The 27,795-nt window shown below is 40.7% G+C and overlaps 1 long non-coding RNA gene across 7 annotated transcripts in view; it reads right to left on the minus strand.

Annotated features, from left to right (window-relative positions):
* The window catches only part of LOC111750847 (uncharacterized), a 154,869-nt gene that overhangs the window by 24,692 nt on the left and 102,382 nt on the right, over positions 1-27,795 (minus strand). For 5 of the 7 annotated variants that reach the window (XR_010321965.1, XR_002785886.2, XR_010321966.1 and 2 more), the window contains 2 exons: positions 16,964-17,080; positions 4,879-5,071 (listed from right to left, as the gene is read on the minus strand). This is a non-coding gene — a long non-coding RNA (uncharacterized LOC111750847). The remainder of the gene's footprint in view (positions 1-4,878; positions 5,072-16,963; positions 17,081-27,795) is intronic. The other 2 variants (XR_010321968.1, XR_010321967.1) reach the window with 1 other exon arrangement.

Genomic DNA, 27,795 nt, shown 5'->3' on the forward strand with positions numbered 1-27,795 from the left:
TGTAAAAAGTGCTGCAGTGAACATGGGTGTGCATATATCTGTTTGTGTAAAGGCTTTTATTTCTTTAGGATATATTCCAAGGAGTGGGATTGCTGGATCGTATAGTGGTTCTATTTCTAGCTTTTTAAGGAAGCGCCAAAACGATTTCCAAAGTGGTTGTACCACTTTACATTCTCACCGGTAGTGTATAAGTGTTCTAGTCTCTCCACAACCTCTCCAACATTTATTATTTTGTGTTTTTGGATTAATGCCAGCCTTGTTGGGGTGAGATGGAATCTCATTGTACTTTTGATTTGCATTTCTCTAATGGCTAGTGATCATGAGCATTTCCTCATGTATCTGTTAGATGCCCGAATGTCTTTGGTGAAGTGTCTGTTCATATCCTTTGCCCATTTTTTAATTGGGTTATTTGTCTTTTTGTTGTTGAGTTTTTACAGCATCATATAGATTTTAGAGATCAGATGCTGATCAGAAATGTCATAGCTAAAAACGTTTTCCCAGTCTATAGGTAACCTTTTTACTCTTTTGGTGAAGTCTTTGGATGAGCATAGGTGTTTGATTTTTAGGAGTTCCCAGTTACCTAGTTTCTCTTCTGCATTGTTAGTAATGTTTTGTATACTGTTTATGCCATGTATTAGGGCTCCCAGCATTGTCCCTATTTCTTTCTTCCATGATCTTTATCGTTTTAGATTTTATATTTAGGTCTTTGATCCATTTTGAGTTAGTTTTTGTGCATGGTATGGTGTATTGGTCTTCTTTCATTTTTTTGCAGATGGTTACCCAGTTATGCCAGCACTATTTATTAAGAAGACTGTCTTTTCCCCAATTAACTGACTTTGGGCCTTTGTCAAATATCAGCTGCTCATGTGGATGGATTTATGTCTGGATTCTCAAGTCTGTTCCATTGTCTGTGTATCTGTTGCTGTACCAGCACCAGGCTCTTTTGACTACTGTGGCGGTATAAAAGGTTCTAAAATCAGGTAGTGTAAAGCCTCCCACTTTGTTCTTCTCTTTCAGTAATGCTTTACTTTTCCAGGACCTCTCTCCCTTCAGTATGAAGTTGGTGATTTGTTTCTCTACCTCACTAAAAAACATCATTGAAATTTGGATCAGAATTGCATTGTATCTATAAATGGTTTTTGGTAGAATAGACATTTTTACAATGTTGAATCTTCCAATTGTAGAGCAAGGTATGTTTTTCCACTTACGTAAGTCTTTTTTGGTTTCTTGTAGTAGTGTCTTGTAGTTTTCTTTGTATAGGTCTTTAACATCTCTGGTTAGATTTATTCCTAAGTATTTTAACTTCTTGTGGGGGTATTGATTTGGTGATTTCCTCTTCGACATTCTCTTTGTTGACGTAGAGGATTCCAACTGATTTTTGTATGTTTTATCTTGTACTCTGCTGAACTCTCCTATTAGTTTCAGTAGTATTCTTGAGTATTCTTTAGGGTTTTCTGTGTATAAGATCATGTCATCTTCAAATAGAGATATTTTTACTTCTTCCTTACCAATTTGAATGCCCTTTCTTTATCTAGCCTAATTGCTCTGGCTAGGACCTCCAGTACAATGTTGAATAAGAGTGGTGATAAAGAGCATCTTTGTCTGGTTCCCATTCTCATGGGGAATGATTTCAACATTTTGACGCAAATGCCAGTGTATTTCAATTATGTTTTCCAGAACCATTCATCCTCAAAAATCCTTCAGAGGTAATTTCATGAAAGGATACAGTTTCCTCCTACAGTAATTATATATAATCCAAAATTCCACATGCCTTTACAAACCAGATATTATTTTATTTGTTTTGTTTCCACTCTCTTTTTTTTTTTTTAGAAGAAATGATAGTGGATTGGATACATACAAAGTGCCAGGGCGTTTTTTTTTTTTTTTTAAATAAATTCTGTCAATAACTTTGTATGCGTATATATGTATTATGCAGCCCTTGGTTGGTACAAAGTGAAACATATTCAGCTGCTCACTGAAATGTTAGACATTTGAGTTTACCCAGAGGTATCTCAGAAGAAAGGCCTGGTGATCTGCTTCCAAAAGTCAGCCATTGAAAACACTTCTGTGTCTGCAATACCAGGTAATAGGTTGGTCTGTCGAAGCAGTTCTTCTCAAATTGTGATGTACATACAAATCACCTGGAAATCTTGAAAATGCAAGACCTGATTCAATAGTTCTGGGGTAGGACCTGAGTGTCGGACCAAGGTTTGAGGTCACCGACAAAAGACACCGTCATGCTCTACTTGCGCATGGGCTAACGCTTGCTCACGTGGAGAACGGGCAGAGCTAGATCAGTTTTGTTAGGGAGAACCAGTCTCCCATGGCCAGTGGGCCTCCCCATGTGGCCTGTGTGGGGCTGACATTCTATATGCACAGAGGCTTTACTGAGGTTGGAGGAACTCTATTCCCTCCCCGCTGGGAACATACATAGAAGTGGGGGGCAGCCAGGTGCCATATGGTGCTTGCACATGTGCAGGAGACAGAGAAAGGTACTCTGTGCCCAGAACAGGGGGAAGGCTTCCAGATAAGGAGAGGGGACTGAAGAGAGAGACCCAATTCCCAGCCTCCTTATCAGAGAATGGTCTGGGCCTGAGGCCTTTACTTAGCCAGCCCCAATGGAGGCGTAGAGGTAGATCTTCCTCCAACACTGACATTTTGTGTTTCTAACAAGATCCCAGGTGATCCTGTGTTGCTGGTCAGTGGACCACACTTTCAGTTTGCTACTCAAAGAAGTCTTAGTGTAATCTGATGTGAGGTTAGCCCTTGCCCAGCTGCTGTCAGGGATGCTCACCTGGGCCAGGGACTTCTAAATAAGCAAACTCCTCAAAGTATATGATAAATAAAACTTTTCCATTTTCCTCTTAACACATCAACAAGTTGAGAATCAAGAAGAAAAAGCAGCCTCTTGCATCCAGAAGACAAAAAAGGCTTTTTTCCTGCTGCTTTATTCTGCCCCCACTGAAGATGCTCATTAGGAGAACAAGTGGGCACTTACCACGTGCCTGTATATTTATTTTGTCTCCCTTCACCAAGGCAAGCCTCCTTTCCTAATCCTGCCTGGCTGCTAAAGAATTAGACCCAGATCTTTGCATTTAACCTATTGTCTCCCTTCCAGATCATGTGGATTTGTTTTTTCCTTTTATGGATTTCCAAAAGCAAAATAATAATTCCAAATACCTGTCACTTCAGCATGAGGAGATTTCTTTCTTTTAGCCAAAAGGATGCTTGTTTTATATATATTTATATATAGAGAGAGGGAGGGAGTAAGAGAGAGAGACCCTGGGTTAGTGTAAACAGTTAACGCATTGGTCTGCTACCCGAAAATTTGGAAGTCCAAGTCCAGCCAGAGGTACTTTCGAAGCAAATGCTGGTGATCCACTTTCCCCAAAAATCAACCATTGAAAACCCTATGGAGCACAGTTCTACTCTGACATACATGGGGTTGCTATGAGTGAGAACTGACTCAACGGCAACTGGTGTGTGTGTGTGCAGATGGATGGATGATGGAGGGATGGATGGACAGATGGACGGATGGATGGACTAACAGACAGACAGATAAACAGATAGATGATAGATAGAGGTGGAGATGGATATAGATATAGGTACATCTACATATCTAAGGCCCCGGCTGGGAAGACGTCAGTGTGCCATCTGTGACTCCCCTCCTTCACATCGTTGTCCACAGTCCACCGTCCGTGCCCTGGAAGCCAGCCACAGGTCTGGTGGCCTGGTAACACCTGGACTTTGGTGACTGTAACACTTCTTTGGGTCATTTTTATACTTCTTGCAAAATTGGAAGATTGTCATTCAAAACAGTTTTCACTAATCACTTACTCATTAGTCAATCCAAACCAATGAGTTAATTGTTCTTACACTTGCTAACAAGTAGGGGCAGTGAAGTCATGACTAAATGGACATTAGGCAGCAGGACACTGTGATTGGACACTGCTCAGTGTCCAAAAGTATAAAGGATATAGAAGCTAGGGATGTTAAGAAATAAGGAATTAAAGGTTTAAAAAAAAAAAAAAAAAACTACACCCCTATTCTTTTGCTCATCTATCTCTCCAGTGACAAATTTCTTTCCACTAGGAAAAAAGGCTGAGTACATGTGCCATCCAGACACTCAGAATGGCAGAGGCAAGGCATTTGTGCATGTGAGCTGTCTACGTGCTATTTCAAATAACCTTGCAGACAGCTACAGTGCCTAGCAGAGTGCTGGGCATGTAGTTGCTTCTCAATAACTATTTGAGGAATTGATTTAAATAGCTAGGTGCTGTGATCACTCCCAAATTAACAGGGGTTGCTCGTATAAGTAAGAACAGATATGATGTGGTTACGACTACAGTTGTCTCCTGGTATCCACTTCCCCCTTCCTTCTTGGTAATAGGCCTCCCATGGTTAGCCAGGTGCAGGGCCACTCATATGAGTCTGGGGAAAGGGTATGTCAGAGGTCCTTGTTCTTGCCACTTCTTGCTTATCAATTTGATTAATGACATGTCACCAATCTAGTGTGATATTTTTTTTTATTTCATGTTGTAGCCAGCGTGGAAATAAAATTCAGGATCTTCTACTTGGCCTCCTCTACTCTAACTGTTGATACTCACCATATCAGGAAACCAAAATGAGGGTTCTGCTAACTGTTAAATATCCATTCCAATTATAGATTCAGGAACTGGGAAAATGGCCCCTAGGTGTGCATGGACCTGGGCCACGGCTTCATTTATTAAATGGTCCACCTCTGCCCCTAATCAAATAGGGAGGCTTTGTATTACTTTAGGTGTGAACCTTGACAGTATATCTATTCATCTTCCTCCAGTGTACAATGACCTGAGTAAATGGCTTTAAGTTTCTTTGGGGAAGGACTGCAGAAATTACCTCTCTATACACTTGCTGTGATGGTACAGATCTTTCCCCACAGGGGTCTGGCCTGGCTTTTCCTTCATCGATGAGTTCTGGGTCTGAGAACCGCCTTAGGTCTGGAAACTGGCAAAGGATCGTGACTTTCCATTTCGGATAGCTGACTTCACCTCATGCTCGTCCTTTCTTGATCTCTCTTGTACTGTTGTACCTGTTGTACAAAGGGTCGCTATGAGTCAGAACTGACTTGACAGCACCTAACAACAACAAAAACATTACATATATATATATATATACACACACATATATATATAGTGATGGTTAAGGTTGTGTGTCAACTTGTCTGGGCCATGATTCTCAGTGGTTTGGCAGTTATGGTATAGTTTGGCAATTATGTAATGATGTTATCATGTCCATGATGAGATCCAATATAATCACCTGAATGATGAGATCCGCTATGAGCAGCCACTCAGTTGAAAGGGAGCTTCTTTGGGGGTGTGGCCTGCACCCAATATATATGGACTTTCTGGAAAATCTTGCTGGCTTTTGCTCTGCTCTGGATTCTGCATTCGGCTCGTCATCATCTGACCCCCAATTCTTGGGACTTGAGCCAGCAGCATGCCATCTGACTTGATAATCTTGGATTTGCCAGCCCCTGCAGCAACTTGAGTCAGGAGAAGCCTCCAGCCTGACACCTTACCCCTGAGCCACAGACTTGGGACTTTGCAGACTCTACAACCGTGTGAGCCATTTCCTTGATATAAATCTCTCTCTCTCTGTATATATATACTCACACACACACACATACATATACATACATAAAACCTGTTGCTACTGAGTGGATTCTGACACATAGTGACCCTACAGGACAGAGTAGAACTGCCCCATAGAGTTTCCAAGGAGTGCCTTGTGGATTCGAACTGCCAACATTTTGATTAGCAGCCGTAGCTCTTAACCACTACACCACCAGGGTTTCCATATATTTATGTATACACACACACACACATTCTTCATTGGTTTTGCTTCTCTAGAGAAGGCAGCCTAACACACATATTTATACACATTTATATATATAAGGCTTCCCATCTCTCTTGCCCCTGGGAACACTATGTTCTATTAGCTATCTCCATAGATCTTTGAGGTTCAGAATCCCTTGCCTACTCTTTCTGCCTGTTGCCACTGGCTTCTGGTATTCAAGAATCCTATCATCCCGATTGCTGCTGGAGATCCCAGTTCTGTAACCACAGCTCCTACCAACATCCCTGGCCTGCAGAGGACAGCCCCCACTGAGCTTCTCAGCTGTGCTGGTACTCCCCTAAAATTACATTCCTTGTTACCTCAATAAACCAAGTCTCCTCCAGGTCCTATCCAGGATAACAGTCAATTGGTAGGTTTTTTGGCCACCCTAGTCAAAACATTCAAGCAATGATAAAATAAGTTTGTCCTAGTATGCTCAGTTCTCTGGGCCTTCATATACATTCTACCTTGGCAGTTCTGGTATCTGTGTTTCATATAATAAGGACCATCACTTTCTCCCAGTTTCCAATAGTCGTATTAGAACTGACCCCAAGGAATAAAGGAAAGATCTTTAAAAGCTTTCAAAGAGAAAAAACAGGCTGTACATAGAAGAGCATTAGACTTTTCAACAGCAAAATTAGAATTTGGAAGATAACAGAGCAATGCATTCAAAATTCTGAAGAAAAAATATGGTTTCAACCTAGAATTCTATACTCGACAAAATTATCAATTAAGTGTGAAGACACTTTCAGGCTTGTAAAGTGTTAAAAATTTGCCTCCTTAAGAAACTATCTGAGTATGTACACCACCATACTGAGGGGCTATATCTAGAAAAGGGAAGACATGGAATTTAGATAACAAGGAATGTAACCAGGAATACGCAAGGGATTTCCAAAAGTGCTTTGCAGAAGGCTAAGAGAGCAACTGTCTGGCCTGGAGGAGAAGGAGGACTCCAGGAGGGAAGTGCACAGGAGATCTGATCAACCGGTAGAAACTGTCTTTGAGAAGCATTTTATGAAGCTGCTTAAGGAGGCAGTTAAGACTTAATCAAAGAAACTCACGCAAATGAAAAAAATGAGTTAGTTATTAATTCCAAGATAAAACAAAAGCTAAAGGCTAGACTGAACCATATGAAATTGCCATTCTCAGAGGTCAAACGGACATTTCAAATGGTTTAACTAACATAATCAGAGTAAATTATTTGGCTTCCCAGTGATCGACATTGACTTATTCAAATTTTTGAAAGCACAGCATATCAATTTAAGCAAAAATTGTGAAATGTAGGGGATAGAAGGGAGTGGAAAGGACTAAAATCCTCAGCTTTCATAATAGGGAGTTAAACTCATGTATAACGTCTAAAATTTACGAATAAGATCTCCAAATAAGCAGCTAAGTAGTCAAAAGGAGTCATCTTTAGAGCTAGTATAGGGGAAGCAGAGGAATCAGAGTTTTGTTATTCGCCTTTTAATACGATTTGAATTGCAAATTATGTGTATGTATTGCTTTGATAGGCTGCAAGTGGTGGTTAGATAGTAAAATACTTGCCTCCACGCCGGAGACCAGAGTTCAACTCATGGTCATGGTCAAGGCACCTTATGCGCAGCTACCACCTCTCTGTCAACAGAGGCTTGAGTGGTGCTATGATGCTGAATAGGTTTCAATGGAGCTTCCAGACCAGGACCAACTAGGGAAAAAGGCCTGCTGATCTACTTCTGAAAATCTGTCAGTGAAAACCCTGTGGATCACAACAATCTGATTTGCAATTGATCATGGGAATGGTGGAGGACCAGGCAGCGTTTCACTCCATTGTGTGTGGGGTCTTCATGAGCTAGGGACAATTCAACAGCAGCTAATAACAACAACGTTGTCTTAATAGAAATTAAGACAGGCACATGAACACCTCTAATCACAGGGTAGAGTAGGTCATGCCCCATAAATCATAGACCTGTGCTGGGGCAGTCCATACAAGGGAGAAGGCTCTGCACCACCCCTCTGGGGCCTCTGTAGTTTAAAGAGAAATGTTCTGCGCTCATTCCCACAATCAAATTTAAAATCTCAGTAGCTCTTCTCCTTGTCACAGCTTGATCATAATCTGATGAAGCGGTATTCCTTATCAGATTGGGATTAGGAGGGTTCCTCTGGAAGACGGGAAGTTTACTCATAAAACCAATGTCCCATGGGAGAGATGGAGCAATACCTAACCTTAGTTCCATCTGTAACTACAAGATAAATCCAACCTTTGTGGGAGATTGTTTTCTACAGTTCCAAAGATTGGGGAAGTATATAAATAATTGATACTCTTTCTCTAAACAACTCGTGCTGCATCTTCCAGAGGAGAATCCCTTTAAAGACTCTTTGCCTGTACAGGAAACTTTCTAATTCACCTGATGTAGGGTATGGGAAGGGTATGTAGGATTCCTTTGAGGCTATTAGAAGATGAGATTGAAAGGTATTGACCCAGATCACTGCAAACCATTCGCTCCAGACAACATAGTCTTCTCACTGTTCCTGAGCACACTACAGGCAATCTCATCATTTATGTTCTGTCCCTGCTGCTTGCCCTACCTGGGATGTCTTTCTCCCTTCTGCCATTTTATCTCAATTCTCCACCTTCCTCAAGAGGCTTCCTAACAGTGGTTTAAGGCTTTATATTTGATTAGGTCTGGGGTTGGAAACATAAGGGAAAATTCCTTAATTCCTCTAAGCCTCAATTCTCTCCTCCATAAAATGGGAATAACACTTACAGCTACATTGTAGAGTTATGGTGATGAATAATAAATGTACTGTGTTCATGAAGTGCTCAATAAATGGTAGCTATTTTTATTTAAATCATATGTTATAGAGAAATAGTTAAGTTGGGAAAAAATTGTAAGAAGACCATCTTTTCTTTTATAGATTAAAAATTTGAGACTTCTGGTATCTGGTCCAACATGTAAAGCACTTAGAAGTTGTCACTTCCATCCCCACAACAAAAAAAAAAAGCTGAAAATCAAAGCCCTTCTTAGGTCCATTAGAGAATTGAGGTCACACAGCAAATTGATGCCCTGAAAACTGGAAAGATAGACAGGCAGATATTGAGAATCACAACTTACCAGGAACAGACATCCACAGCCAGTACAGTTCTATTTACCAGGTAAATCATAATCAACTTTCAACAAAAAATTACAAGGCATGCTGAAAGGCAAAAAGTGCAGTCTAAAAAGTCAGAGCAAGTGTCATAACTGGACTTAGATATGTCAAAGATTTTGAATTATTATACGAATCTAAATAATGATGATTAACACGGAAACCATGGTAGCGTAGTGGTTAAGTGTTCGGCTGCTAACCAAAAGGTCAGCAGTTCAAATCCACCAGGTGCTCCTTGGAAACCCTATGGAGCAGTTCTACTCTGTCCTATAGGGTCACTATGAGTCAGAATCGACTCAACAGCAACAGGTTTCATTTTTTTTTTTTTTGTATGATTAACATATAGAGTCCCTGGGTGGTGCAAGTGGTTAACATGCTCAGCTATTAACTAAAAGGGTGGAGGTATTTTTTTTTTACAAGTCTACCCAGAGGTACCTTGAAAGTAAAGCTTGGTGGTCTACTTCTGAAAACTCAGCCAATGAAAACCTATGGGGCACAGTTTTACTCTGATACACATGTGGTCGCCATGAGTTTAAATCAACTCAGTGGCAACTAGGTTTTTTTTTTTTATGATTAATATATGGGGTCAGTGGTGATTCAGTGGTAGAATTCTTGCTACCATGTGGGAGAACCAGGTTCAATTTCCAGACAATGCATCTTATGCACAGCTACCACCTGTCAGTGGAGGCTTGGGTGTTGCTATGATGCTGAGGAGGTCGTAGTGGAACTTCCAGGCTAAGATGGACTAGAAAGAAAGACTTGGTCATCTGCTCCCGAAAATCTGCCAATGAAAACTCTAGAGATCACCACAGTCAGATGCACAACTCATCATGGGGATGATGTAGGATTAGACAGCATTTTGTTCTATCATGCATGGGGTCACCATGAGTCGAGGGATGACTCAACAGTAGTTAACAACAACAACATGATTAATACGCTAAGGGCTATAACGGTGAAATCAACAACATGCAAGAACAGATTGGTAATGTCAGCAGAGAGAGGAAATCTCTAAGAAAGAATCAAAAAGAAATGCTAGAAATTACAAACACTACAACAGAAATGAAGATTGCTTTTGATAGGCATGTCTAAAGAAAGAATCAGTGAGCTTTAAGGTGTGTCAACAGAAACTTCCCAAACTGAAAAGCAAAGAGAAAAAAATAATGAGAAACTAGAACAGAATATCCAAGAACTGTGGGACAATTACAACAGGTGTTACATATGTGTAATGCGAATGCCAGAAGGAGAAGAGAGAAAAGAGCAGAAGAAATATTTGAAGTAATAACAGAAGAGAATTTCCAAAATTAATGACAGGCAACAAATGACAGATCCAGGAAGCTTAGAGAACACCACGCCAGATAAATACCAAAAAAATATATGCATAAATAGGCATAGCATATTCAAACTACAGAAAATCAAAAACAAAGAGAAAATCTTGAAAGAAGTGGGGGGGAGGGTGGGTGGTAGGAATCTTACCTATGGAGGAATAAGGGTAAGAATTACATCAGACTTCTCTTCAGAAACCATGTGATCAAGAAGAGTGTGGAGTGAAATATTTAAAGAGTGAAATACTGAAAGAAAAAAAAATCACCAACCTAGAATTCTGTATCCAGCAAAATTATCCTTCAAAAGTAAATGAGAAATAAAGACTTTCGAAGACAAATGAAGTGTTGAAGAGCAAAGATGTCACCTGGAAGACTAAGGTGCACCCAACCCAAGCCATGGTATTTTCAACCGCATCATATGCATGTGAAAGCTGGACAATGAATAAAGAAGACCGAAGAAGAATTGATGCCTTTGAATTGTGGTGTTGGCAAAGAATATTGAATATACCATGGACTGCCAAAAGAAGGAACAAATCTGTCTTAGAAGAAGTACAACCAGAATGCTCCTTAGAAGCAAGGATGGCAAGACTGCGTCTTACATACTTTGGACATGTTGTCAGGAGGGATCGGTCCCTGGAGAAGGACATCATGCTTGGCAGAGTACAGGGTCAGCGGAAAAGAGGAAGACTATCAATGAGGTGGATTGACACAGTGGCTGCAACAATGAACTCAAGTATAACAACGATTGTAAGGATGGCTCAGGACCAGGCAGTGGTTCGTTCTGTTGTGCACAGGGTTGCTATGAGTCAGAGCCGGCTCAACGGCCGCTAACAACAACAAGACAAACAAAAAGTGAAGGAATTTGTTGCCAGTAGACCTTCGTTGCAAGAAATGTTAAAAGAAGTTTTTCAGAGAGAAGGAAATTATATAGGTCAGAAACTTGGATTTACATAAAGAAATGAAGAGTGGTTGGGAAGAAATAAACGTGTGGGTCTATTTCTGAGGCCTCTATTATGTTCCATCAGTCTACTTGTCTGTTCTTTCACCAATACCACCCTGTCTTAATCACTGTAGCATTATAGTAAGTCTTGAAGTCAGGTAGTGTCAGCCCTCTGACTGTTCTTCTTCAGTATTGTATTGGCTATTTTACCTTGCCATATAAAAAAATGCCATATAAACTTTGGAATAAATTTGCCAATATCCACAAAGTGGATGGATTTTGACTGCAATTGCATTCAAGCTATACGTAAGTTGGAAAGAACTGATATTTTAACAATACTAAATCTTTCTATCTATAACATGGAAACCCTGGGGGCATAGTGGTTAAGAGCTGCAGCTGTTAACCAAAAGGTCAGCAGTTGGAATTCACCAGGCACTCTGGAAATTCTATGGGGCAGTTCTACTCTGTCCTATAGGGTTGTTATGAGTCGGAAGTGACTCGATGGCAATGGGTTTGGTTTTGTATCCATAACATAGAATGTCTCTCCTTTATTTAGATCTTCTTTAATTATTTCAATCAGACTTTTGTAGTTTTCTCATACATTGTTGTTAGTTGCCATCGAGTAGATTCCAACTCATGGCAACCCCATGTGTGCCGAGTAGAACTGCACCATAGGGTACTTAAGGCTGCGATCTTTTGAAAGCAGATCACCAGGACGGTCTTCCAAGGAATCTCTGGATGGATCTGAACTGCCAACTTTTCAGCTAGTAATTGGGTGCTTGTGCTTAATCATTTGTGCCATGCAAGACCTTTTCTTCACAGAGATCTTCTATTTTTTTAGACTTACAGACTTATACTTATTTCTTTTTTTCTTTCACTGGGGCAGACCTAAAATAAATGACTTTGTGTTTCCTTTTAAACTCTAATTTTTCATTGGGGTATATAGGAAAGCAATTGGCTTTTGTATATGAACCTTGTATCTTGCAACTTTGCTATAATCACTTATTACACAGTCAACTCATCTTTGACAAAGGAGCAAAGGCAATCCAATGGAGAAAGGATAGTCTTTTCAACAAATGATGCTGGAACAACTGGACACCCTCATGCAATAAAATGAATCTAGACACTGACTTTACCTCTTTCACAAAAATTAACTCAAAGTATATCGTAGACTTGAATGTAAAACATAAAACTATAAAACTTCTAGAAGTAAATATAGGAGAAATCTAGATAATCTTAGGTTTGGCAGAGAGTTTTTAGATACAATGCCAAAAGCACAACCCATGAAAGAAAAATTTGGTATGTTGGACTTCATTAAAATTAAAAACTTATCCTTTGAAAAAGGCACTGTTAAGAGATTGAAAAGATAAGCCCAGACTGGGAGAAAATACTTGCGAAACACATATCTGATAAAGGACTTGTACCTAAAATATATAAAGAATTCTTAAGAACTGTAAAAAAAAATAAGAACTGTAAACAACATATAAATCCCACAGTCAGAGGAAAGCTAAGGAAAGTATGAGGTATTTTTTTTGTGGAACAATATATTACCATTAAAATAATAAATATGAAGACTGAATTTATAATGGTCACGGTACAAGATCAATATGCAAAATTCAATGATATTTCTGTACACTTGAAATGGATAACCAAAATGGAAATTAAGAAAATAATTCAGAGGTGGGGCCAAGATGGTGGACTAGACAGACGCTTCCTGCGAGCCCTCTTACAGCAAAGACCAGAAAAAACAAGTGAAACAAGTATATTTATGACAACCTAGGAGCCCTCAACATCAAAGGCAAGGTTAGAAAAATGAACTGAGGGGCAGGTAGAGGAAGAGACAGTTCAGAAGCGGAGAGGAGTTACCAGACCTAAATTGCCGGGAGTCTTCAGGCACCATTCCCAGGAGTGGCTGCGGCAGGCTGACACTAGCGTTTCGCCACAGTTTCCTCAGGGAGAAGCAGCCAGCCCCACAGCCTACTCACACCTCCAGAACTAGAGAAGAACAGTGCTCTCAGCAAAAGCTAAGTACTTGCATATATTGCACCCCCAAGCTAGCTTCAGTGGCTATTGATTTCTCTGGGCCTGAGATAGGCCCTGTTGAGTGCCTAGAGCCATCCTCTAGGCCCTGGAGAAAGAATAAATTTGCAATTGGGGTAAAAGATAATTTGCCAGTTCCACTAACCAGGGAGCTCAGGACAGAAGGGGCTCCTGTCCAGGCATAAACGGTCTGTGGACTTTGAGTACCTTTCCCCTCTGCATGGACCTGTGTGGGCCTACCTCAGGAGAGTAGGCCCCTGTTGGCAGACTCCAACCATTTCAGCTGCATGGTGGAGAGGTTGGTGTTTGACACTGCTTTGCCTATTAAACAGGGTCCTCACCTACCCATATCAAGGGCCTGAGGGCTGGTGGTTCCACTCAAGTCAGCAGCCACCTGTGATGGGGGTCCAAGGATAACTTGTACCTCCCAGTCCTTACAACCAAAAACATTGGGTGCCCATAGTCCATCTGCAGAACCCACCCACCTGTATGCTCTAGGGAACAGGGACATGCTTTCCTCAGAGACACTTGGGGGATGATTCTCAGCCCCCTGCCTTGTTCAGAGTGTGACCCCTGCAGTAACCAGATACTGGTACCTACAACAATCACCTCTGCCCCTCTAAGACTGTAGTACAGAGCCTGTACCATACACTTGATGATCAGCTACTTGCACACCTGAGCTGAATTCAGACAACAAAAGTGAATGGACTCCTAGACTGCTATACCTGATAAAAGCTCTAGCAATCTAGGGACAGGACGTCAGAGCTCCAAAAGTGAAAATAATCAAGCTAGCTCACTCAAGCAACCCATTTGGGCATATCAAACAAAACAAAGCAAGAAGCTACAATACAGTAAACAAACATAAAATAAACTAATACAATAACATATAGATGGCTTGGAGACAATAGTCAATATCAAGTCACACAAAGAAGCAGACCATGATCGCCTCAACACGCTCTCAAAACAAAGAATCAAGGGATCTTCTAGATGAAAGTGCCTTCCTGAAGTTACCAGATGCGTAATACAAAAGATTAATATACAGAACCTTTCAAGCCATCAGGAAGGAAATCAGGCAATATGTAGATAGGAAGACTTAATATTGTAAAAATGTCTATCCTACCAAAAGCAATCTATAGATTTAATGCAATTCCAATCCAAATTCCAATGACATTTTTTAATGAGATGGAGAAACAAATCACCAACTTCATATGGAAAGGGAAGATGCCCCGGATAAGTAAAGCATTACTGAAAAAGAAGAACAAAGTGGGAGGCCTCACTCTGCCTGATTTTAGAAACTATTATACTGCCACAGCAGCCAAAGCAGTCTGGTACTGGTACAACAACAGACACATAAACCAGTGGAACAGAATTGAGAATCCAGACATAAATCCATCCACATATGAGCAGCTGATATTTGACAAAGGCTCAAAGTCAATTAAATGGGGAAAAGACAATCTCTCTAACAAATGGTGCTGGCATAACTGGATATCCATCTGCAAAAAAATGAAACAAGACCCATACCTCACACCACGCACAAAAACTAACTCAAAATGGATCAAAGATCTAAACATAAAATCTAAAATTATAAAGATCATGGAAGAAAAAATAGGGACAACGCCCTAATACATGGCATATAAACAGTACGCAAAACATTACTAACAATGCAGAAGGGAAACTAGATAACTGGGAGCTCCTAAAAATCAAACACCTATGCTCATCCAAAGACTTCACCAAAAGAATAAAAAGGTTACCTACAGACTGGGAAAACGTTTTTAGCTATGACATTTCCGATCAGCATCTGATCTCTAAAATCTATATGATACTGCAAAAACTCAACTACAAAAAGACAACTCAATTAAAAAATGGGCAAAGGATATGAACAGGTACTTCACCAAAGACATTCAGGCATCTAATAGATACATGAGGAAATACTTACAATCATTAACCATTAGAGAAGTGCAAATTAAAAGTACAATGAGATTCCATCTCACTCCAACAAGGATAGCATTAATCCAAAAAACACAAAATAATAAATGTTGGAGAGGTTGTGGAGAGACTGGAACACTTATACACTGCTGATGGGAATGTAAAATGGTACAACTACTTTGGAAATCAGTTTGGTGCTTCCTTAAAAAGTTAGAAATAGAACTACCATACTATCCAGCAATCCCACTCCTTGGAATATATCCTAGAGAAATAAGAGCCTTTACACGAATGGATATATGCACACCTATGTTCATTGCAGCACTCTTTACAGTAGCAAAAAGATGGAAGCAACCAAGGTGCCCAACAATGGATGAATGGATAAATAAATTATGGTATATTCATACAATGGAATACTGCGCATTGATAAAAAACAGTGACGAATCTGTGAAACATTTCATAACGTGGAGGAATCTGGAAGGTATTATGCTGAGTGAAATTAGTCTGTTGCAAAAGGACAAATACTATATAAGACCACTATTATAAGAACTCGGGAAATAGTTTAAACAGAGAAGAAAATGATGGTTATGAGATGGGGGAGGGAGGGATGGTGGGAAAAGGGTATTCACTAATTAGATAGTAGATAAGAACTACTTTAGGTGAAGGGAAAGACAACACACAACACAGGTGAGGTCAGCACAACTGGACTAAACCAAAAGCAAAGAAGTTTCCTGAATAAACTGAATGCTTCGAAGGCCAGTGTACCAGGGGCAGGGGTCTGGGGACCATGGTTTCAGGTGACATCTAAGTCAATTGGCATAACAAAATCTATTAAGAAAACATTCTGCATTCCACTTTGGAGAGTGGCATCTGGGGTCTTAAATGCTAGCAAGTGGCCATCTAAGATGCCTCAATTGGTCTCAACCCACCTGGACCGAAGGAGAATGAGAACACCAAGGACACAAGGTAATTATGAGTCCAAGAGACAGAAAGGGCCACATAAAGCAGAGACTACATCAGCCTGAGACCAGAAGAACTAGATGGTGCCTGGCTATCACCGATGACTGCCCTGACAGGGAACGCAACAAAGAACCTGCGAGGGAGCAGGAGAACAGTGGGATCCAGACCCCAAATTCTCATAAAAAACCAGACTTAATGGTCTGACTGAGACTTGAAGGACCCCAGTGGTCATGGCCCCCAGACCTTCTGTTAGCCCAGGACAGGAACCATTCCCAAAGCCAACTCTTCAGACAGGGACTGAACTGGACAATGGGATAGAAAAAGATGCTGGTGAAGAATGAGCTTCTTGGATCAAGTAGATACTTGAGACTATGTTGGCATCTCCTATCTGGAGGGGAGATGAGAGGGCAGAGGGGGTTAGAAGCTGGAGGAATGGACACGAAAGGAGAGAGTGGAGGGAAGGAATGGGCTGTCTCATTAGGGGGAGAGCAATTAGGAGTATATAGCAAGGTGTTTACAAATTTTTGTATGAGAGACTGACTTGATTTGTAAACTTTCATTTAAAGCACAATAAAAATTTTTAAAAATAATAATTTAATTTAAAATAGTACCAAGAAAATAAAATGCTTTGGAATAAATTTAACAAAATAAGTGTAAAACTTTTTTTTCTGAAACTATGACACATTGTTGAAAGAAATTAAAGAAAACCTAAATAAATGAAAGACGTCATGTGATCATGGTTCAGAAGAACTAGTGTTAAAATGACAAAACTCACCAAATTTATCTACAGATGGAATCCCTATCAAAATCCCAGCTGCCTATTCTGCAGAAATTTCAAGCTGATCTTAAAATTCGTATAGAAATGCAATGGGCCCAGAATAGCCAAGATAATCTAGAAAAAGAAGAACAAAGTTAGAAAATTCACACTTCCCAATTTCAAAACTTACCACAAAGTTACGGTAACCAAGCCATCGTGGTACTGCATAAAAATAAACATAGGCCAATAGTGTAGAGTTGAGAGTCCAGAAATAAACCATTAAATTTATGATTAATTGATTCTCAACATGAGTTTTCAAGATAATTCGATGAAAAAAGAATAATCCTTTTCAAAAACTAGTGCTGGGACAGCTGGATATTCACAAGCAAAAGAATGAAGGTAAACTTCTTACACCATACACAAAAATTAACTCAAAATGAATCATAGAACTAGACGCAGGAGCTAAAACTGTAAAACTCTTAGAAGGAAACAGTAAATATTTATGACCTTGGTTATGCAATGGTTTCTTAAATATGATACCTAATGCACAAACAACAAAAGAAAACAGATAAATTGGACTTCATCAAAATAAAAAACCTTTGTGCTTCAAAGGACATCATCAATAAATTGAAAGGACAACCTACAGAAAAAAAGATTTTTGCAAATCATGTATCTGATAAGAGACTGTATCTAGGCTACATAAAGAACTATTTACTTGGTAATGCCCCATTTAAAAATGGGCAAAGGATCTAAATAGACCTTTCTCTAAAGAAGATATACAAATGGCCAATAAACACATGAAGATGCTCAATATCATTAGCAGCTGGGAAATGCAATTCAAAACCACAATGAGATACCACTTCACACCCACCGTTGCTGTTCTTAGGGGCCATCGAGTCAGTCCAGACACATAGCGACCCTATGTACAACAGAACAAAACACTGCCTCTTCCTGTGCCATCCTCACAATTGTTGCTGTGTTTTAGCCCATTGTTGCCACCTCTGTGTCAGTCCATCTCACTGAAGGTCTTCCTCTTTTTCACTTACCCTCTACTAAGCATGACTTCCTTCTCCAGGGACTGGTCCCTCCTGATAACACATCCCAAGTGTGTGAGACAAAGTCTCTCCATCCTCACTTCCAAGGAGCATTCAGCTGTACTTCTCCGGAGACAGATTTGTTCATTCTTCATGGAATATTCAATATTCTTCACCAACAGCATAATTCTAAGCCACCAATTCTTCTTAGGCCTTCCTTATTCATTGTCCAGCTTTCACATGCATATGAGGCGATTGAAAATATCATGGCTTGGGTCAAGCACACTTTAGTTCTCAAAGTGACCCCTTTGCTTTTTAACATAGGTTTGCCCAATGCAATACAGTTTTATTCATAATATCCAAAAGAGTGCATAACACCCAAAAGAGTGCAACTGATGAACAGATAAACAAAAAGTGGTATACTCGTACAAGGAAATGTTATTTGGCAATAAACAGGATGAGTACCAATACATGCCACAGCATAGATGAACCTGAAAACATTAGGCCAAGTGGAAGAAGCCAGTCACAAAAGACTACGTATTTTATAATTCCATGTATATGAAATGTCTAGAATAGGTAAATCTACATAGAAATAGATTAGTGATTGCTGAGGGCTGGAGGAGAAGGGCGGGAAACAGGGAGTGACTGCTAATGGTTATGGAATTTCTTTTTGGAGTGAAGAAAATATTCTAAAATCGATGGTGATGATGGTTGCTCAACTCTATACTAAAGATGAGTTGTACACTTAAAACGGGCGACGTCTATGGTATGTGAATTATATCTCAAAAAAGCTGTAATAAACAGTGAAATGTGTAATCTTTTTAAAAAATAAACATAAAATTACACTCACAATATAACAATTATGAAAAAAAAAAGCATATGATAAAGAATGGACCACGACATCATGGTCAGATTTGAACACCACCAGAACTGGGATGCAGGGATAAGATCATGGATATAACTACTTTTAAGATACTGCAGGGTTTTATTAATAAATGCTTTTTTAAGCATCAGATGGTCACGTGCAGTGAAAACAAGGTCAATTTTTTTCTTAAGCCTCTTTTTTTTCCCCTCCAATAACGATCGACAGCATTGGGAAGGTAGAAAAGGAGCCAACTCACTTCCCAATCTACTGCTTGGAACCCGTAACTCATATTGAGAGTGTATTTGCCAGACCTTGCCCAACGAGCCTACTGGCCTTCCTTCCTTACTTTATTCATTCCTTCCTTTCTTCCTTCCTCTCTCCGTGCCATTTCTTCCTTCTTCATCTTTCCTTCTTGCCTGCCTTCCCAAGATAAGCAATTTTTGAGCCATTGGCATGAAGCAGGCCTTGTGCCATGCTCTGGGGCTAGGCATGAGGACCCCAGGCCTGAGAACACTCCCAAACGAATCACCTTCCACACTTCAGTAACACCGGATTACTACATGTTCACACCTCTGTGCTTCTGGTTATGCCAGGGCTAACCTCGGAATGCCCTTCTTTCCCTTTTCAACCTGTCAAAGTCCTGCTCACCTTTGAAGGCACAACTCAAAAGCCACCTCTTTCATGAAGTCTTCTCTGATTTCTCTGGTCATATTTACTTCATCCTTCTTCCATATTGCATAATAACTGTGCTTGTGCCTCTATCGAAGTATTTATTTTATTCTGTTTATTATTAAAGTTTGTTGTCCAGATATCTTTGATCCCCATTAGATATTAAGGTTCTTTGAGAAGCAACCTCATTTTATCCATTTTTAATTTCCCAGAACCTACAATAGCACCAGGCACAAAGAGGGGCCCAATAATTGTCCATTGAATCATTGTGCTATTTAATCCCTGATGTTTTCACAGGATTATTAAACATGTCCAGGGTCAGAATACTTACTCCTCCTGTTAAAGGCATGTGATCTGTGCTCTTTGCTTTCGTAGGGATTCAAAATTCCAAATTCCAAAAGGAAATCCAACTTTCAAAATTGTCTAGTACATGAGAAAAAGCTATTTCCTCTAGCTCAATAAACAGTTGATATAGAGGTATTTGGGACCTTGGGGGAAAACATTTAAGTGCAATGACAGAACTACCCAAGATAAATGAAGCTGTCCCTCCAAGAATTCTCTGCAGGTAAGTTTACTGTAAGGAGGGCAGTGGTGTTCAGTGGTAGAATTCCCACCTTTCATGACGGAGATGCGGGTCCAGTTCCCAGCCAACGCAGCCCATGTGCAGCCACCACCCAGCAGTCAGTGGAGGCTTGCCCGTTGCTATGATACAGAACAGGTTTCAGCAGAGCTTTCAGACTTAAGTGGACAAGGAAGAAAGACTTGGAGATCTAGCTCTAAAAATCTGCCAGTGAAAACCCTGTGGATCACAATAGTCTAACGCTTAACTGTTTGTGGGGATGCCAAGAATTGGACAGTGTTTTGTACTGTTGTGCATGGGGTCGCCATGAGTCATGGAGTGACTTGATGGCAACTAACAACAACTTAACTAGGGGTAATAACCAAAAAACCAAACCCATTGCCATCTAGCCAATTCCAACTCATATTTAGTCCATATTTAAAAATTGTTATTAATCCACTCTGACTTCAGCTGGGAAAGAAAGGAAAGCTTTTTCATTTGGTCCTGTGACAAGTCACCCAGGACTGGGTTGACAGGCAATTCCCTTTCCCCCAGCATTCAGAGCAGTCCAGATATCACGGCTCCCCTCAGGGCCAGCCGCTGCTGCAACAGGGACCTAACCACAGGCAGTGACCGCAGTGGGAGCACACTGCCACCTGCTGGGAAGAAGGGGGAAATGCACATATTCTGACCCTGACCCCAGTTCCGGTAAAGCCAAACATTCTCCCTAAAGACACCCAGCACCCAGATTGTGCTGACTTGGGTCAGGTATGTCTCTAACTAGCCCTGGTAGGTAAACAGCCCAGAATACTGGGACACAGTCCTAAGGGCACTCATAATAGTTAACCTATATTATGCGCTCAGGCACTGAGACACAGCAGAGAGCAAAGCCTACTAAAGCTCCAAATAAATATGCAAACTCTCTAGTATGGTAAAAACCCAGTATGGTAGAGGGTACTGATGCTACAGGAGTCCCTGATTAAGCGCTTAACTACTAGCCAAAATGTTGGCGGTTCGAACTCACCCAGAGGCACCTCAGAAACAGGACTGGCGACCTGCTTCCAAAAGATCAAAGCCTTGAAAACCCTATAAAGCAGTTCTACTCTGTACACGCGGAGTCACCATGACTTGAGATCAACTCCACAGCCGCTAACAACAACTAATGCTGCAGAGCAAAACAAAACCAGGAAAGGAGGCATAGGGAGTGCTGGGTGCAGCAGGGCCAGCTGTGATTCTACATAGGTTAGTCAGGGAAGGCCTTCCGGTGATGTGGAGAAAGGGTGTCCTCAGCCTAGGCACATAGGCAGTAAGGGCTTCCGCGGGATGCCCAGTTATCCTCAAAGACCAGCAAGGAGGCCAGTGAAGCAGTTGAGGGAGAAAGAAAATTAATAGAAGATGAGATTAGAAGAGTAACAAGGACAGACTACACAGGGCCTTGTGAGCCACAGTAAAGATTCTGGATTTTAGTCTGAGTGAGATGGGGTCACTGGAGGGTTTACCGGGGGGGCCCATGATCCTACTTACAGTTTAGAAGGTTCATTCTGACTGCTGTGCTGAAAGTGAGCACGAAAAGGATCAGGAGTAAAAGCAGGGAGACCTGTTGCCCGTGTTAGTTACCGCCCAGTTCACTCTGGCTCCTGGAGGCCCCATGTACAACGGAAGGAAACATTGCCTGGTCTTAGGCCATCTTCATGATCTATGTGGAAGTTCATCGTTGCTGTCGCTGTGTATTTTTAGTGACTTTTTTTTTTCCAAGGTAGGAGGCTCACCTTCCACTAGGGGGCTCCTCTTCCAGCACTATATGAGACAATATTCTGTTGTGATCCATAGAGTTTTCACTGGCTAATTTTCAGAAGTAGCTAGCCAGGCCTTTCTTCCTATATACGAGAGTTTACTATACAATAATCTCTGTCTGTATGTGTTTCGGATTTCCTATACTAATAAGTTAAAATTTTTATAATAAATAGTAGAAAAAGGATTTGATTCAGACTTGATCTTGAAAAATCAAACCAACATCTACAAAACCAAGCTTATCTGACGCTTAGCACAATATAGGTTAAGATTTTATCTATGCAAATTCTTAAATGAACAAAGCCAGTCCAGTGTAGATTTATGACATCATTTGCTTCTTCACTGTTGACTTTCACAATGAAACCCATAAAGTAGGCCAGATTGGCTCAGTTAGTAGAGTTTCCTCAGTTTCCCTGATGTAATTCTCTGATAATGAAACCATACTCTGAAACAGCTCATGACATCATCTTGGTTGAGTTTTCCTTTCTGCTGTTGACTGGTCTAACTCGGCCAGGTCCCCAGTTGTCAATGAATCTGCAGATGCTTTGGAGTTCTCCAATGTCACTTTCACGATATCCCACCCCTTTCGCAAGATTGGAAATCTTTCTAGTAATTTGTATTGCATTTGAACTACAGTGTTGGGATGTTTACCGCATGAGACAAGATGGAAAGCCTGACTCACAAAACAGTGAGTTAGGGTAAATTCTGCTTCTTCATCTTTGTTGTGGTTAGGTGTGGTCGAGTCAGTTCCGACTCATAGAAATCCTATGTACAACAGAACAAAACACTGCCCGGTCCTGTGCCATCTTCACAACTGTTGTTACGTCTGAGCCCCTCACAGCAGCCACTGTGTCAATCTGTCTCATTGAGGGTCTTCCTCTTTTTCACTGATGCTCTATTTACCAAGCATGATGTCCTTCTCCAGGGACTGATCCCTCCTGATGTGAGACGCATTCTCACCATCCTTGCTTCTAAGGAGCACTCTGGTTGTATTTCTTCCAGGACAGATTTGTTCGTTCTTCTGGCAGTCCATGGTATATCCAATATTCTTTGCCAACACCGTAATTCAAAGGCATCAATTCTTCCTTGTTCTTCTTTATTCATTGTCTGGCTTTCACATGCATATGAGACGATTGAAAATACCATGGCTGGGGTCAAGAGCACCTTAGTCCTTAAAATGACATCTTTGGTTTTTAACACTTTAAAGAGGACTTTTGCAGCAGATTCTTCATCTTTAAATAAAAGGGAAAGCCTGAATACAATTTAATATAAAATACCATATAATTTTGAAGTAAAAAATGGGGAGTTGATTTGGCATTGCCTGATGGAAACCCCAGTGGCGTGGTGGTTAAAAGCTACGGCTGCTCACCAAAAGGTCAGCAGTCCAGTTCTACTCCGTCCTATAGGGTCACTATGAGTCAGCATTGACTCAACGGCAATGGGTTTGGTTTTTTGGGGTTTTGGTGTTATATGTGGTCAGTGCCTTAGTGAATGTTTTCGTGCAAGTTAGCCTGTGCTTCCCCAAGCAAACTCATACTGTGGGAACCCAAGTAACGAATGTTCAGCTAGCAAGGACTCCTGTATCGAAAGGAAAATAATTTACTTGCTCAAAAGCATTGTTGTAGTTATTATGTGCTGTCAAGTCAGTTCTGACTCATAACCACCCTATAGGACAGAGTAGAACTGCCCCACAGGGTTTCCCAGGCTGTAGTCTTTACGGGAGCGGATCACAAGATCAATTCTCCCAATGGAGCAGCTGGTCAGTTCAAACTGCTGACCTTTCAGTTAGTAGCTGAGTGCTTAACCATTGCACCACCAGGGCATTAGCAAGTGACAAGGAATTCCTGAGAATTTTTGAAGAATCCCAACAGACACAGTATACATCACACACCCCAGATTAAACAAATTAAAAACTTCTTCGCAGGCCACGCGGTCCCCAAGAGTTTTTCTTATCTGCCTGCCCCTCATTCTGTGCTTACCTGTTGGGTCCTATTTTGCCTCCTCTATCTCGGCATTTCAGCCCTCCCCAGACTGGCCTCCAAATCTTCCTCCGTCTATGACATCGAAGGCTTCTGTTCAGCATCAGCTCCTATTACCTAACTGCGTATTTTACTCATCACAATTTGCGGTACAAAAAGACCCCACAGCCGCACACTCCTTGAAGGGAGTCGAGCAGAGAGGATTTTTCATTTGATTCGTGCTTTGGGACCTCACCCAACTGCAGCATCAGTCTGGTCCTTCCACACACAGACAGCGCTCTTCCTGGGAGAAACACTGGTAAATAGTGTTTTCTTCACTGTATTACCCATGTATGTAAGGTAAGAAAATGGAAACACTATTTTAACATGCTTATCTCTTGAGTCCCTAGGTGGCACAAATGGTTTGCCCTCAACTACTAACCTAAAGGTTGGTGGTTCAAATCCATCCATTGGGACCATGAAAGAAAGGCCTGGTGATCTGCTTCCGTAAAGATTACAGCCAAGAAAACTGTATAGAACAGTTCTACTCTGTAACGCATGGGGTCGCCACGAGCCCGGGGGCCAACTCCACAGCAGTGGATTTGGTTTTTGTTTAGTTTTGTTTTTCTTTTATTGTGCTTTAGATGAGGGTTTACAGAGCAAACTAGTTTCTCATTAAACAATTAGTACACATATTTTGTGACATTGGTTGCCAGTCCTACCACATGTCAACATTCTCCCCTTTCCGACCTTGGGTTCCCCATTACCAGCTTTCTTGTCCTCTCCTGCCTTCTTATCCTTGCCCCTCAGCTGGTGTGCCCATTTAGTCTCGTTTTGTTTTATAGGACTGTCGTCTAATCTTTGGCTGAAGGGTGAACCTCAGGAGTGACTTCATTACCGAGCTATAAGGGTGTCCAGAGGCCACACTCTTAGGTTTTTTCGGTCTCTGTCAGACCAGTATGTCTGGTTTTTTTTGTTTGTTTGAGTTAGAATTTTGTTCTACATTTTTCTCCAGCTCTGTCTGGGACCCTCTACTGTGATCCTGTCAGAGCAGTCCATGGCGGTGGCTGGGCACCATCGAGGTTGTACTGGGCTCAGACTGGTGGAGTCTGTGGTAGTTGTGGTTCATTAGTCCTTTGGACTTAATCTTTCCCTTGTATCTTTGGTTTTTTTCTTTCTCCTTTGCTCTATAGATGGGGTGAGACCAGTGTAGCATCTTAGAAGGCTGCTCACAAGCTTTTAAGACCCCAAACACTACTTTCGCCAAAGTAGAATGCAGAATATTTTCATTATAAACTATGTTATGCCAATTGACCTAGATGTTCCCAGAGACCATGACCCCCACAGCCCTCAGCCCAGCAATTCTGTCCCTCGGGGAGTTTGGATGTGTCTACGGAGCTTCCATGACCTTGTTTTGGACGAGTTGTGCTGACTTCCCCAGTACTGTGTACTGTCTGATCCTTCACCAAAGTTACCACTTACCTATTGTCTATTTAGTGTTTCTCCATTCCCATCCCTCCCTTCCCTCATAACCATCAAAGATTGTTTCTTTTTGTGTGTAAACCTTCTCATGAGTTTGTATAGCAGTGGTCGCATATAGTATTTGTCCTTTTGTGATTAACTTATTTCACTCAGCATAATGCTCTCTAGATTCACCCGTGTTGTGAGATGCTTTGCAGACTCATCATTGTTCTTTATCGTTCCATAGTATTCCATCGTGTGTATGTACCAAGTTTGCTTATCCATTCATCTGTTGATGGGTACCTAGGCTGTTTTCATCTTTTTGCTATTGTAAACAGTGCTTCAGTGAACATGGGTGCACATATGACTATTCATGTGAAAACTCTTATTTCCTCTAGGATATATTCCTAAGAGAGGGATTGCTGGATCGTATGGTATTCCTATTTCTAGCTTTCTAAGGAAGCACCATATGGTTTTCCAAAATATGATATATTGTACCATTTTGCACTCCCACTAGCAGTGCATAGAATTCCAATCTCCCTGCAGCCTTTCCAACATGTTATTCTGTTTTTTTGATTCATGCCCATTATGTCAGAGTGAGATAGTATCTCATTGTGGTTTTGATTTGCATTTCTCTAATGGCTAGTGATCTTGAGCATTTCCTCATCTGTCTGTTAGCCACTTGGGTGTCTTCTTTGGTGAAGTGTCTGTTCACATCCTTTGTCCATTTTTTAATTGGATTATTTGTCTTTTGTTGGATTTTCCTGTAGCCTTTAGAGATTAGACATTTGTCAGGTTTGTCATTGACAAAAATGTTTTCCCAGTCTCTAGGTTCTCTTTTTACTCTTTTGGTGCAGTCTTATTTATTTATTTATTTATTTATTTTTATGAGCATAAGTGTTCATTTTTTAAAAGATCCCAGTTATCTAGCTAATCCTCTGATGTTTATATATTGTTAGTTATAGTTTGTATGCTGTTAATGCCACGTATTGGGCCCTCTACAGTTGACTGTATTTTTTCTTCTTTGATCTTTATAGTTTTTGGTTTTATATTTAGGTCTTTGATCCATTTTCAATTAGTTTTTGTGTATGGTGTGCAGTATGGGTTCTGTTTCATTGTTTCACAGATGGAAATCCAGTTTTGCCAGCACCGTTTGTTAAAAAGACTGTCTTTTCCCATTTGATGGCCTTTGGCCCACTCCTGGTACCTCTTAGGCTGGGTTCTCTAGAGAAGCAAAACCAGTAAAGCTTATAAATATATACATAGAAAGAGCTTTATATCAAGGAAATGGCTTATGCAGTTATAGAGGCTGGAACATCCCAAGTCTGTGGGTCAGGCTTCTCCTGAAGCACTTGGCCACAGGGACTGGCAAACCCAAGATCAGCAGGTCAGAGAGCAGGGCTCTTGGTTACAGGCTGTGAAGATCAATGAATCCCAAAGATTAGCAGGCAAGACCACAGATAAACTGCTAACTCAAGTCTCAAGAACTGGAAGTCAGACAAACAGGAGCCAGCTGCAGGATCCAGAATGAGAAAGGCCCACAAGCCTTGCCAGAATATCCACTTATATTCAATGCAGGCCACACACCCAAGGAAACTGCCTTCCAGCTGATTGGCTGCTCAAAGCAGATCCCATCATGGAAGTGATCACACCGTCATACAATTAGCAGATCACTGAGGATCATGGCCCAACCAAGTTGACACACAACCTTAACCATTACAGTCGAAGTTCTGGTGACCATAGTTGGATAGATTTACATCTGGCCTCTCAGTTCTGTTACATTGGTCAATGTGTCTGTTGTTGTACCAGTACCAGGCTGTTTTGACTACCAAAGCGTACAGTAGATTCTGAAGTCAGGTACTGCTTATCCTACTTTATTCTTCTTCAGTAGTGCTTTATTTATCCAAGACTGCTTTCCTTTCCACACAAAGTTAATGATTAATTTTTCCATCTCTTTAAAGAAAGTTGTTGGTGTTTGGGCCAAGATTGCATTGTATTTGTAGATTGCTTTGGGTAGAATTGACGTTTGCACAATGTTGAGTCTACCTATCCATGAGGATGGTATGTTTTTCCATTTATGCAGATCTCTTTTGGTTTCTTACAGTAGTGTTTTGTAGTTTTCTTTGTATAGGTCTTTTACATCCTCGGTTAGATTTATTCCTAAATATTTTATTTTTTAGGGGTGCTATTGCTTTCATGATTTCCTATTCGTAGTTCTCTTTATTGGTGTAATAGGAATCCAACTGATTTTTGTATGTTTATCTTGTATCCTGCTTCTCTGCTGAATCTTTCTATTAGTTCCAGTAGTTTTCTCCTAGAGTCTTTTGGGATTTCTATGTATAGTATCATATCATTTGCAAATAGGGACAGTTTAACTTCTTCATTACCAATTTCAATGCCCTTTATTTATTTTTCTTGCCTTATTGTTCTAGCTAGGACTTCCAGCACAATGTTAAATAGGAGTGGTGATAAAGGGCGTCCTTTTCTTGTTCCTGTTCTCAAGTGGAATGTTC

Source organism: Loxodonta africana, chromosome 4, assembly GCF_030014295.1.
Source record: "Loxodonta africana isolate mLoxAfr1 chromosome 4, mLoxAfr1.hap2, whole genome shotgun sequence".
NCBI classification, from domain to species: Eukaryota; Metazoa; Chordata; class Mammalia; order Proboscidea; family Elephantidae; genus Loxodonta; species Loxodonta africana.